The 12,444-nt window shown below is 43.6% G+C and overlaps 1 long non-coding RNA gene across 7 annotated transcripts in view; it reads left to right on the forward strand.

The window, feature by feature from the left end:
* Nucleotides 1-12,444, forward strand: part of LOC147379948 (uncharacterized) — a 289,568-nt gene that overhangs the window by 18,611 nt on the left and 258,513 nt on the right. For all 7 annotated transcript variants that reach the window (XR_015165191.1, XR_015165189.1, XR_015165192.1 and 4 more), the window contains one exon: nt 2,714-2,840. This is a non-coding gene — a long non-coding RNA (uncharacterized LOC147379948). The remainder of the gene's footprint in view (nt 1-2,713; nt 2,841-12,444) is intronic.

A 12,444-nucleotide genomic window follows, 5' to 3' on the forward strand; every position in this document is an offset into this window, starting at 1 on the left:
CAAGGCACAGATAGGCTGTCAGCCTCCAGCTCTCCCCTCTACTTCATTTCTCTCTCACTGCATTGTTATTTGTTTCCTTTTGCCAGTGGAAGTTGGCTGTACCCTAAGGGCAAACGCAGCTCCTGAGTTCGAGTAAAGAGCCCAAGCTGCCCAGCATCTCTGAATCCCAAGTTCTGATTCCTAGGAGAAAGAAAGTGATTGGTCAGGAAAGTGGGACTCCTACGGTGAATACACTGCTGCCTGGAGACAGGATCCGGGCTGGGCTGGGGAAGAGAAGTCCTCACTGTAGCTGGCTTCTAGCACTAACATTGTCTGTGGCACATTTTGTCTTGCTCCATCCTTTGCCTGTGCCACATTGAAATCCAGTTTAATGTGGGCACAGAACAGTTGTAGCTGAAGTATTTTGTGACATTTGCTTACTGGTGAAAGCCTGAATATATACATATGCATACCCAAGAGACCTATTAGAGAAGCTGTCTGTAGAACTTAAGCTCTATTAACTTTTATCTGACATAAGTAGGAAATTATGGAGAGGGTGCATATATTTGATTTTGTAGTTTGTTTTCTTTGAGTTGGATTAGATTGTGTTTAATCACCATTATAAGCTCATTTCAGTGGTAGCTGGTATTTAATCGCTCAAATGTGTTTATTATTTCATTGATATTTTCCTTTTCTGAGCTTCATTCCCTCCTTTGCTCCATTTTCTCCCCTACTTCCTTCTTGTCCTGTTCTTTCTTTCTTCCCGTTTTTCCTTACTGTCTTTCTCCTGAGGAAGGAGTAGGTATGCGTGGGTGTTGCTGCAAGGGGGAGAAGAAAAATTGAGCAATGACAAGTTAGAAAGTAGCAAAACTATTTTAGTAACTCACTGTCTTGGGAGGATACATATTGATGTATAATTTATACACAAATGCAAATCACCATGTAAATTGGGTCCGTATTTTAGCTCTTAGAAAGTGCTGCCCACACGTTCTGTGTCGTCCTTCCTGGGCCGTGGCTTCAGGCGGCTGCTTTGGAGTCACGAGGGGTCAGAGTTAAGAGGATCTGGTGTAACTCATGATGAAATGTGTGGCCTTTATATTTCCATACAACGACCAAGGCGTATGAAAGGGGAGTGGGCAAGGCAGGGGGAATGCTGGGGGAGGGCAGCTGAGGGATTGAGAAGGGGGCCCCACCTGAGCAGGCGGTCGGCGGTGGATCAGGGCTGGGCAGGATGTGGGCAGCTGCCTGGAGAACACTGACTCGGTCAGGAAAGGGGCAGCTGCTGGCACATCCAGTGTGTGTGTGTGATTTAGGAAAAGACACTCGCCTGCCCTTGTGTGACTGTAGCGGTGTGCCCTCTTCAACAGGACAGGGCACATCTGTGCGGGACCACCCACTGTAATGCCAGGCAGTATCCCTGAGGGTGAGAGGCAGGATCTCAACTTTGTAGCTCACAACACACTACTGCCCCCCGCCCCGGGTAAGGACCCCTGCCTGTGCCACGGGGGTTGTGTGAGTCAGAGGTTTGCTTTGGGTATTACAGCTCAGAGACCCTGGAGCAGGGGGAGTCAGTGGGAGACTAATCAGAGGAGACAAGGGTTCAGGTGTGGGTCATGCCTGCAAATGCAGGTAGCAGAGGGGCACGTGTGGCTGTTGGCAGGAGGCGATCTTGGAGTGGGCAAGGCCATGGGCACCTGTTGTGTTACATACTAATGGGTGACATGCTCCAGCTGCTAGGGGAGAAACTGCTGGCTCTGTTTCACTCCCAGGTGAAGAAGGAAGAGCACTTTGATGGGCGAAGACCAGCTCAGTGGAAGGCAGTTCCCTGGCTTGTAGGTGGTAGAGCTGGGATTTGGGTTTAGGCCTGTCTGTCTGCAAGGTCCATATGCTTTGTGTCCTCTTCAGCCTCTCTGTCACCTCTCCTGCCCTTCCTAAGGGCAAGGTGACCTCCAGTTTTCAGCCAATAGGAACACAGTCATTGCAAACACCTCCCGTTCTAGACATCCTTGAAGTAGGGAAGCTGTTGCAGTAAATGTAAGGACATACAAACTGTCACAGGAGACAAGGTTCCTTAAATCTGGTCTTCAGAATGTCTGAAGCAAAAATTGTGTGTGACACATGGTCTAACAAAAGAATTTTGTGCTGTTTCATGCTGTGCGATCAGACTGGGAGACAGAGATAGGAGATGAAATATTCAAACTTCAGGGACTTTGAGACTGTTTGAAATAAACATTGTCCTGGAAAATTCTGGATGTAAGTTCATGCTACCTAGGGAAATCCACACAGTAGTATACAGTATCTAATGGGTCCTATGGGGCAATTTACGATGCATTTAGAATGAAAGTACATTTTTGCCCTAACATATACCTGGTGTGGAATGACCTCAAACAATTGTGATAAGACAGTGACTAAGGAGTATACAAAGGAGGGGGCTGGCAGTCGGAAGAATGAGTAGACTCTTGAGGGACCAGTTAGGGGAAAGTGGCATAAGAGAGACAGGAAACAACTCAATGATAAGAAAAGAAAAAGGCATCAAGAGGAAAAACAAAATATCGAACCACACATGAAAGAATTAAATCAGCCTTCCCACTGATAATATGAGAGAGGGCTTTTGTGAACGACTTGTGCTTGCTCAAAATATAATTCTTGAAGGTTTAGTGTTCTTTCTCACCTCTATACTTCAAATGCATGGCTTCTTCTATTCAATGCTGATTCCATCCTTGTCTCTCTACAGAATATCTGTTTTCCTTGAAGGCCTGGTGTACCACCCTCTCCTCAATGAAGCCTTCATTCATTTGCCGCCTTCACCTTGTACCACAGCAAAGGGATCATGCAATGATTTAACAACAGCTGTTTTGAAGGTAAGTGGGGTTCTGTGCGAGCACTGATGATAAAACAGCAAACAAAAACAGACCCAGTGTCTGCTCTTGTGACCTTTTTTCCCCATCTGGTGCCACTGCTGAGCCTTTTTTTTTTTTTAATTTAATAAATGCATGCTACCATTATTTATAATACTTACACATTGTTTTGAAATTACTTATTTATATGTCTCTGTATCCTATTAGATGTGAGTCCTTGAGGGCAAATACTGTGTCTTAATCAAGTTTTTTATCCTCAGTACCTACCTGAGTGCCTAGAATATAGTAGTAACCATACTTGTGTGTGTATCATGAATGAATGCTCTTCGTATTTTTACATTTTATAAATTTGCAGACTTTGAACATGTTGTTACTCATCCTTCATCTTCCAGTATTTCCATTTTCATAAAAAAGAAACTACTGGGGAGATTATTTAGTTCCTTTCTACAGACTTTTTTGAGATCTAATATCTGTCTTGAGGAGATCCACCCAAACTGGGACAGGATGATAATGGATGATGGCATTAAAGTAAGTTTGTTTTATTTCACATGGTCATTATCTGAAGCCTAGGATTTACCAGAAAATGCATTATTGAGAATTGTTGAATTTTTCATCAAAGGATTCTTTTATCTGGCAAGTTCTTCTAGCACATTTGAAATATAATTCTGTTTACAGAACATTGATTTACAAATAGCTTTATCAGCAATGTATCTATTGTTTATAATATACAACAGCAGTATATGGGCACAGAATGAGTGATAAGTTAATTAAGAACAAGGAACATAAAACTTTAATCAATAGACATCACAAATAAAATGTACTTCAAACTAATATCATGGCCAGGCAAGTGGAGGCAAGAGGGACAGATGAAACGGATGAGGGGGTGGGAGGAAGAGGTGCAAAGGGAGAAAGTCAAGATGAAGAAAGGGATAACAGGAAATGAGTGGTTGGGGTAAAACAGAGGCATCAAAGGGAGTGAGAAGAAAAGTCCAGAGAGTAGGATTAGAGAAATCCAAGAAGGACTAGCCAGAGAGATGAGAGGCAGAGAAAACTGGAGCATCGACACAAAGGTAGATGTAACTGGAACTGATGTTAATAGAATAAAGGGAGAAAGGCAAAAGGGGAGAGTGTGGGGCTAAGTCTGTGTCCACTTGTTAGACAAAACTCTATACTTGCAGGGTCATCTTGAAACTAATGGAGTCAGTGGAGTTAATGACTTCCTCCAGCCTTTCATCCCTTTGATAGAGCTTTATGGAATGTGAAACAAATATTGGGTACTCTTCCAGGTGTGGGAATAGAGTGATTAGTACAAGGAGAAGACCCCTGCCCTCTAAGGGTTCAAGTTTAGGATTGGCGATGGTGATAGCTCTCTGGCTCCTCTCATCCCTCAGCTACTGCAGTGGGACTTGCATCCGGATTCACAGAAGGGTGTATTGTTTTGCACTATATCTTATACTGCAGGTCTGCCCTGAAGTCATCTTTGAAACCCTCAATGTCTGTAATTCTCGGGGTCATATCTGAGGCTTGGGATCCTCTTCCAAGGTCATGTGCTTGCAGGCAGAGTTCATTTCCTTGCACCTGTAAAGCTCACTGTGGCTTGCTTTCTCAAAGCCAGCAGGAAGGAGCATCTCTGAGCTCTAGATGCTCCTTAGAAGGGCTCACCTGATTAGGGTCAAGCCAACCCAGGAGAGTCTCTCTTTTGATTCCTGAAAGTCAGCTGATTAGGGATGTCAATCACATTTACAAAATCCTAACACCTTTGCATATTCTGTTGATTAGGATCGAGTCACAGGTCGTGTCTACACAAAGGTGTGGCTACCAGTGGGCAGGAATCGTGGAAAGTGTCTTAGCAATCTGCCTCCCACAGGTGAAGAGAACATTTCCAGCCTGATAACTATTGCTGTGAACTGGTGTCAGTGCTTCTTGGGCTTGACAATGGCTTACTGCTCACTCCATCTCTTTAGTCATCTTGACAGGTATTTTGGAACTGCCCCCAGTGCCCTTTTCTGTCCTTTCACCAGAGGTTTCCTTATGTATCCCAGTGCACCTGGATTCCACTCAGGCTCCTGGCCTACAGCTGCCCAGCCTGTCTTAGAGGGTCCCCTTATCCCCCTCAGGGGCTCTTGTCTAGGATCCATGAGAATCCACACAGGTGCAAGAGTAGATCACACCTGGCTTACCAGGAACACTCACACATGTTTCCCTCATAAATACTGGGAATGCCATGATCTCAGTATGAGAAGCTCTCTCTCCTGTTGTGAGAGGCCAGCCATAACTTCCCTTACCTTGTGGGTCTCACAGGCATGAGTTAATCGTTGATATTCAGTCCACCCAGCTTCAGAGAGAACACATTAAATTCTCTGAGAGCTTCTATTTGAGCTCTTTTCCCTTGGCTTGATGGGAGGAGGCAGCGTCAGATCACCTAGGCTAGATATTCTTGATCAAGCTGCACTTAACAAATACTCTCCTAATTTCCAGCTACCCCTTTATTCCCAGTTTTCTTCCCCTTTCATCTCATAATCAGAAGTGGGCCCAGCCTCAGTCCAGGCGGTTGTAGAGTAGGATTCCATAACCAGAAAGGCAGGAGTCCACTGAAAAATGTAGGAGGTTGGTCTGTTCACTGTGAGGAAAGATGCTCAGAGACCCGGCAACACAGAGCCATCATATTGAGAACAAGCAGCGGAAAGTCAGATGTGTAGAAGGATGCAGCTATTGCCAGCAGGGTCCAGAAAAGGGTTCCAGGTTTAAGAAGGCTGTCCAGAGCCAGGGGGCCATGGTTAAAGGAGGGCCAGACAGGCTGCAGATGGCACTAAGATGACCTTGGCTCCTAGCCCAAACCTGTCCTGATTAGACAGTGTACACATGAGGTGATTGGTGAAAGTTAAAAATTAGTACAGGATATCATTATTTGTATCTTCATATTTCTTTACAATTTTTGCTAGTAACCTTTTCAATTGAGCATAGTAATAAAAGTTCTGTGTTAATGACTATAATACACAGATAAGCTTTCAAAGAGTTTATGGGTTTAAGACAAGTATATAAAAAGCCTTGTGTGTGTGCTAAGTCTCTTCAGTCATGTCTGACTCTGTAATCCTATAGAGCCAGGCTCCTCTGTCCATGGGATTTTCCAGGCAAGAATGCTGGAGTGGGTTGCCATGCCTTCCTCCAAGGATCTTCCTGACCCAGGAATCGAACCCATGTCTCCTGCTCTGGCAGGTGTGTTCTTTAGCACCGGTGCCACCTGGGAAGCCCATAAAAAAGCCATAATAAATATCAAATATACTTGTCAAGAACCTCTATCCTATTTTGATGTGCTGATATTTCGTCTAAGGTTAAACATATTATTAATCATAATGGAAGTAGGCACCAGGCCACCTGCCTACTCCACACAAGTAATTATTTTTCCCCCTTAATTAACAGCCTCTACTTTTTAGGGTAGTTTTAGGCTTAACAGAAAAATTGAGCAGAAAACACAGAGAGTTCCCATAAATTCTCAGTAACTAGTTTTGTAGTTTCTGATTCTTAGTTGTTCTGATGCTCATTATTATAATCTTAAATTATCACTAATACTTCCTTTTATTATTTGCTGAATCCTTGACAGAAGGATGTGGTTATTATCTTTCTTACATTTTTCCCCCAGTCTCTTTCCCTTTACCTCTCTCCAATTTTTGTTACAGTAGTATTTTTTCATTTGCATTAATGCTTTATTCTGTAATGACATTTTTCTTATTTTGACTATAAGTTTATCAGAAAAATTAGCCATCCAAAAAGCATTTGCAGTGGTCTGATTGCACATGTATTATCCATTGTCACACCAAGCTTAGTGCCTGGTCGTAAAGAAGACAGTTTCATCCTGTGTCACTAAATCACCAGTGCTCCAAAGAGAATATCCCAAGCGTTAGGGTCCACTGGATCATTGTTTAATTTCATCTCTCTTCATTTCTTCTAGGTCGTAGTCAGCTGCCACCGTTTCTTAAATTTTATATTGCCTTTATGTATCACTCTTTAATTGTGTTGAGATAGCTTTTAGTGTATTTTTTTCACATGGGGCATGTGAATCTTCTGAACAATGAATGTCAGAAAATGCCTTTATTTTGCCCAACTTATGATTGTTGCTTTAAATACGTCTGGGATTCTGGCCTTAAAAATCATTTTTTTTTTAAACAACTTTATAAAGATATTAGTTGATTGTGTCCTAGTACTCAGGTTTATTGATGAGAAGAATTGTGATACTTTAATACTAAAGGAATTATTCTTTTTAAAATGCTTAGAAAACGGCCTGGGATTTAATAACTGCTACGTGAAAGTGAAAGTGTTAGTCTTGTCCGACTCTTTGAGATCCCATGGACTGTAGCCTACCAGCTTCCTCTGTCCACAGAATTCTCTAGGCAAGAATACTGGAGTGGGTAGCCATTCTGTTCTCCAGGGGATCTTCCCAACCCAGGGACTGAACCTGGGTCTCCTGCACTGCAGGCAAATCTTTACCTTCTGAGCTGCCTGGGAAGCCCAAACTCAGTGCCATATAAGTGCTTGATAAATAAAACACTGGAAATATTGTTTAATCCTTTTTTTATAAGTGATTATTTTCTCTTGGCAAACCTTTAAGATTTGTTTTATCTTTGGGACTCTGAAATTTCATTGAGCTCTATTACTAATCGTACTTGGCACTTGGGAGAATTTGCTTAATCTGAAGATTCTTGTCTGTCTCAAACTTTGGAAAATTTTCTTTCATTCTATTTTATTTCCCCACAAGGATTGTATCAGTTTTCTCTTTCTGTCTGGAGCTTTTCTTAAATAGGTATTGGACTTCTTGACTTTTATCACCCATATCGTTTAACTTTTCCTTTCACATTTCCCATTTTTGGGGTCCTCTTTCTTCATCTTTTGGATCAACACCTGTCTTGTTTTACAAAGATGTGAAGCCCTTTCAGCTATCACAGGGCATGCTAATTAGATCTCTTTCAGTTCTTGTGTGCTCCCTGGAATACCTGTTTCCTTTTGAGTCAGTTATCTGGCTTAGTATCTGTGGTGGAGCTGCATTTTCTCTAGGTTTCACTGGGATGTCTAGAGAGTCCTGGTTATTGGTTAAGATGTGTGGTGAAGGGCTGGGTTGATTAGATTAACTAGTGTGTATTCCTGATGTGGTTTCCTCTGTGGTTTGTGCTGGTGTCTGTCAACAGGACTTTCTCTTGTGGGAGGGAAATGTGTGAGTGGGTGGGCCGCATGCCGGGCACTGTGAGGGGCCACAGTGGCTGAAGTTAGAAGGGAGGACATTCTGAAGGAGAGCTCTTTTCTTCTCCCATTCTCCTTTTCTGATCCCCTCTTCTCCTCCTTTCCTTAGGGTCTATGTGAAATACAGACATACATGAAACTTTGTTCTCCTCTCTGCACAAACACCCATGCATCAACCCTTATCCAGACAACTGCCCATTTTTGTGGGAATAGTTATAAAGCTTCACCCCAGCAGACAGAGGTTCTGTCCTTTGTGTTCTGTGATACCTGAGAGAAAAGTCAGCACTTTGCCAGCTTGTTGATCTAGAGAGTTCTTCAGGCAATTCACCTGATTGCTGCAGAACCCCTCCCTGCTCTCTGCTGTTCATTGACATCAAAGTGCTAGGCTTGTCTCCAGCTTGTCCCGGGAGCAGCATCTATGTCTGGTGTTTAGGTGGTGAGACCCCTCCCATCCCACATTCTGCTTCCAGGATATCCTCACACTTTCTGATGCCCTAATCACTCTATATTCTTCTTCTTTTTTATCCTATCACTGTTATGATTTCATTCTTTAACCAGTATCATTTAGTTATTTCAGTAAGAATTGGGTTGGAAGAGAGGTGAGTGAGTGTGCTCATGAAACTTTCTTGAACTTGGAAGCTTTCTTTCAACATACTAGATTAACAGGGAAATCATGTTGGTTGGGGGGGCATATGCTAATTGCTGCCCCACACTGATGGACCACAGGGCTCCTTCAACTCCTAAACTTTACAATCATCACCTGGTCACATGTTTGAATTATGACTGAGTCCTTATGAGGAACTGGAGAAGGAAATGGCAACCCACTCCAGTATTCTTGCCTAGAGAATCCTGTGGACAGAGGAGCCTGGTGGGCTGCTGTCTATGGGGTCGCACAAAGTCAGACATGACTGAAGCGACTTACCATGCATGCATGCATTGGAGGAGGAAATGGCAACGCACTCCAGTATTCTTGCCTGGAGAATCCCATGGACAGAAAAGCCTGGTGGGCTGCCCGTCTATGGAGTCGCCCAGAGTTGGGCATGACTGAAGTGACTTAGCAGCAGCAGCAGCAGCTGCCTTATGAGGAACAAGGAGGCTTCACTATTAACAGCCCTGCAAACCCAAGTATCTATAAAAGGATAGCAAAGATCACTGCCACTCGCAGTCACTGCTAACTCTCTCACCTTGGTGTCAAGGGCATCCACTCCCTCTTCTGCCACCTTGACTGCTGTTGCCCGGAGAGCATGAAGAGTCATTGAGGGCTAAAGACCTTCATACCCTAAGGTGGCCATGGCTGCTAAAGCTTTGGAGAAGGCACTCCTCATCAGGCCTTTTGAAAATGTCCTTTTTCCTTCTGACTTAGAGTAACACACATCTCTCTGCCTAAAGTATTCAGCTAGTAGATGATGGGGAGCAGGGATGTTCTTAAGGTTCAGGGAAATTTCAACACAGCAAACACGATTTCTAGTCTTTCAGAAAACCTTTTGATTACCAACTTGTGCTTGGAGACATCCCTGAAAAAAAAATCCAATTTGGTATATTTTATGGATTTTATTATAGTGCTATTTATTCTCTATCCCAGATAGCTAAAGTTGGTGTTAAATAATGCAGGCTTTGTAGCTCTGAACCTCCAGTACAGACTGGGTCTGTGTGCTCTGCTTTCAGAGAATCAGAGGGCGGGGGAGAGGATGGCAGCTGTGGGATCCGGCTCATAGCCCTCTGCTGTGCTGCGGGGCGCAGGGCCCACCCAGAGGCTGGGGAAGCTGGCCCGGGAGTCGGGACACCTGGGGCTTCTGACTCAGCTCTGAGGCTGTAATTGAGTTGTGGCCCTGGGCAAGTCACTGAGCCCCTCTGGACCTCGGTTTTTCCTGCATAAAATGTTTAGAGTTTCTTCCCACCTCTTCAGGCACTTCATGCTAGATGCTCTCCAAGGTTTCTGTTGAATAGTCTGAGTCTCTTTTAATAAGATTACCTTTAACAACCCCACAAGCATTTCTGTAAGCAGAAGGGACACACTGAGGTAGAATGCAGAATTAGCTTGTTTCGGAGACAATATTTCCCATGTTACAGGCTTATTTAGCCTGAGAAGGAGGGAGTGGTAAGTGGTTTAACAGGGGATTGTCATTACGACTGAAGACCCAACTGATGGGTAACTATTGGGAGAATCTAGGACCATATACCCCTCAAAGTGCATCTCCAGTATCCTAAGTGTTGACAGTGGGTGGGATGATATTCAGTTCTGGGTACCGCTGTTTAAAGGTACATGGATGAACAGCAGCACGTGTAAAAAAGAGGAGTACATGGGTGTCAGGAAGAGTTGGGGGTGTAGGAGAGGTGCTAAGAGCTTGAGGGGAAACCATGGCAACGGGAAAAAAGCTAAGCGGTGCACACAGACACTCACATAGCTCTAAGGCCTCCTGTTTGAGAAGCAGAATGAGATATTGCACAATTCTGTTCACGTGAACTAAAAATATGTATTATATAAGACCACGTATAAACATAATTTTAGGAGAACTTAGTAAAAAGAAACATTTAAAGGACATGGGATTATTTAGCTTGAAGAACAAATGGTTAGTGATGTGGTGTATATTTGTGGATATAAAAGACTGTCCTGTGGATGAGGGAAGGTATATTCGGGGCAGCCTTTGAAAGCAGACGTGGGACTATTTGTTCTGCAGTTTGAGCAGCAGGCTTGGTTCAATGCCAAGGACCTTGTGTATGCCAGTGAAACCTTACAAATTTGCCATTTAGCTTTAAATTGTGCAGTGTCACTTTTTAATGCAAATATAAGAGCATTTGACTCAAATATGGAATCACCAGAATTACAGAGTTCAGCTCTGTTGCTCATGCATGCATCCATATTTTGTTCTCATCTATGTCAATTATTGGTACTTCACTTCTTGGTGCACTCACTGTTCACAGCATTGTCTGCTTCCTCTCCTGCTGGGTACGGAAGGACTAGACCAATGCAGGAAGACCTATGGGTTGCTCTAACTCTGTCTTCCCTTTTCCTTCCACATTATCATTTTTGGCATAAGTAGCTGATTAGCACAGGGATGTGATGTGATGTAAGGAAAGATATGAAGATGTGGTTCCTCGGTAGTTTGTGTTTCTTAGGTTAACATTTCCAAAGTAGATCCATGTACAAAGGAAAATGTGATTTCTTGGGGCTGCTGGCACTCTGACTTGCTCAGTCATGGACTTAACCTGGTCACCTTGTACTTGCTTCGAGGCTTGTTGGATTCCTCCACTGGGGGCCCACTGGAACCCAGTGCTTACAGGTACCTCAAACACCACATTTGAAGGGGCATCACGGAATAGGTAAATATATGTGTTGCTGTATCTCCTCAGTTTGTGAGCACACTCCATATCCCATTGGATTTCATTTACAAAATGCAAGCTGAAAGGTAAAATTATTAAGCCTTTTGAGTCAGCAGAGGACCAAATCAAATGTGGTCATCGTGAGTGAAGGGCCCTGTGTGGTGGTACAGGTCTCGTACTTGTGAAGCCAACCTTGGCCATGCTTTGAGTAGCAAGGATCTAGTGTCTGTTCTGTTGTGCCCTGTTTCTGTAGTGTGAGGATAGGCAAGTCATATCTGCATGGCAGGCATATATGGAAATAGTAAGGCTAGTCAGTAGCAGGGCTCAGCCAATATTCATTCTTTGACTTATTCTCTCTTCTCTCCTCTGAAGAAATAGCAGTTTGGTAGAGAAGCTTTGGGATGCTCAGGTGAATGGGATGCTCAGATGAGATTAACTGCAGGAGGTGGTGAAAAGGGTCATCTTCTTTGAACATACTCATGTTCTAATGAAAAAGTGAGTGACCCTGTGACTGGGCTGGGCTTGGTCTCCAACCCTAGGAAGAAGGTATGTGACTCTCCATGGCCAAGTAGGGCCACAGGCCTAGGAATTCCAGTCTTGGCGTGCTGAGGAAGGGAGAGGGCCAGTTTGCAGATCACCAAGTAGGAGGACTTCAGAACTTGCCTGTATTTGTCCCTTGTCTTCCTGCTGCTTTTGTTCTCTGAGCTAATTCCTGTTTGAAGAACTGATATTTAATTCAACAGCCCCCCATGGAGCCTTGTGCCTGCGATAGAAGTTTCTAAAAATCTCTCAGTCAACAAAATGATAACAGCTGGTCTTTGAAACTCTGGGAGCTCTAGACTGGGGAGGAGCTGGGGGAGGAAGAACTAAGGGAACCAGGGATTGGGGCTGGGGAATGCACTATTTGTTAAGGATAATGAGGCAAAAAATGTGACAGAGGATTTTATTACAAATAATAGACAGAAGTCTTCAAACAACAGCAGAGAATCATTAAAAAAGAAACAGAGTTAAATAATTGTCTAATTAGCAGGCACCAAGAAGGCAAAATTTATTC

Source organism: Bos grunniens, chromosome 1 (genome assembly GCF_055505025.1).
Source record: "Bos grunniens cultivar Pamir isolate PY7600 chromosome 1, Bosgru_T2T1.0, whole genome shotgun sequence".
NCBI classification, from domain to species: domain Eukaryota; kingdom Metazoa; phylum Chordata; class Mammalia; order Artiodactyla; family Bovidae; genus Bos; species Bos grunniens.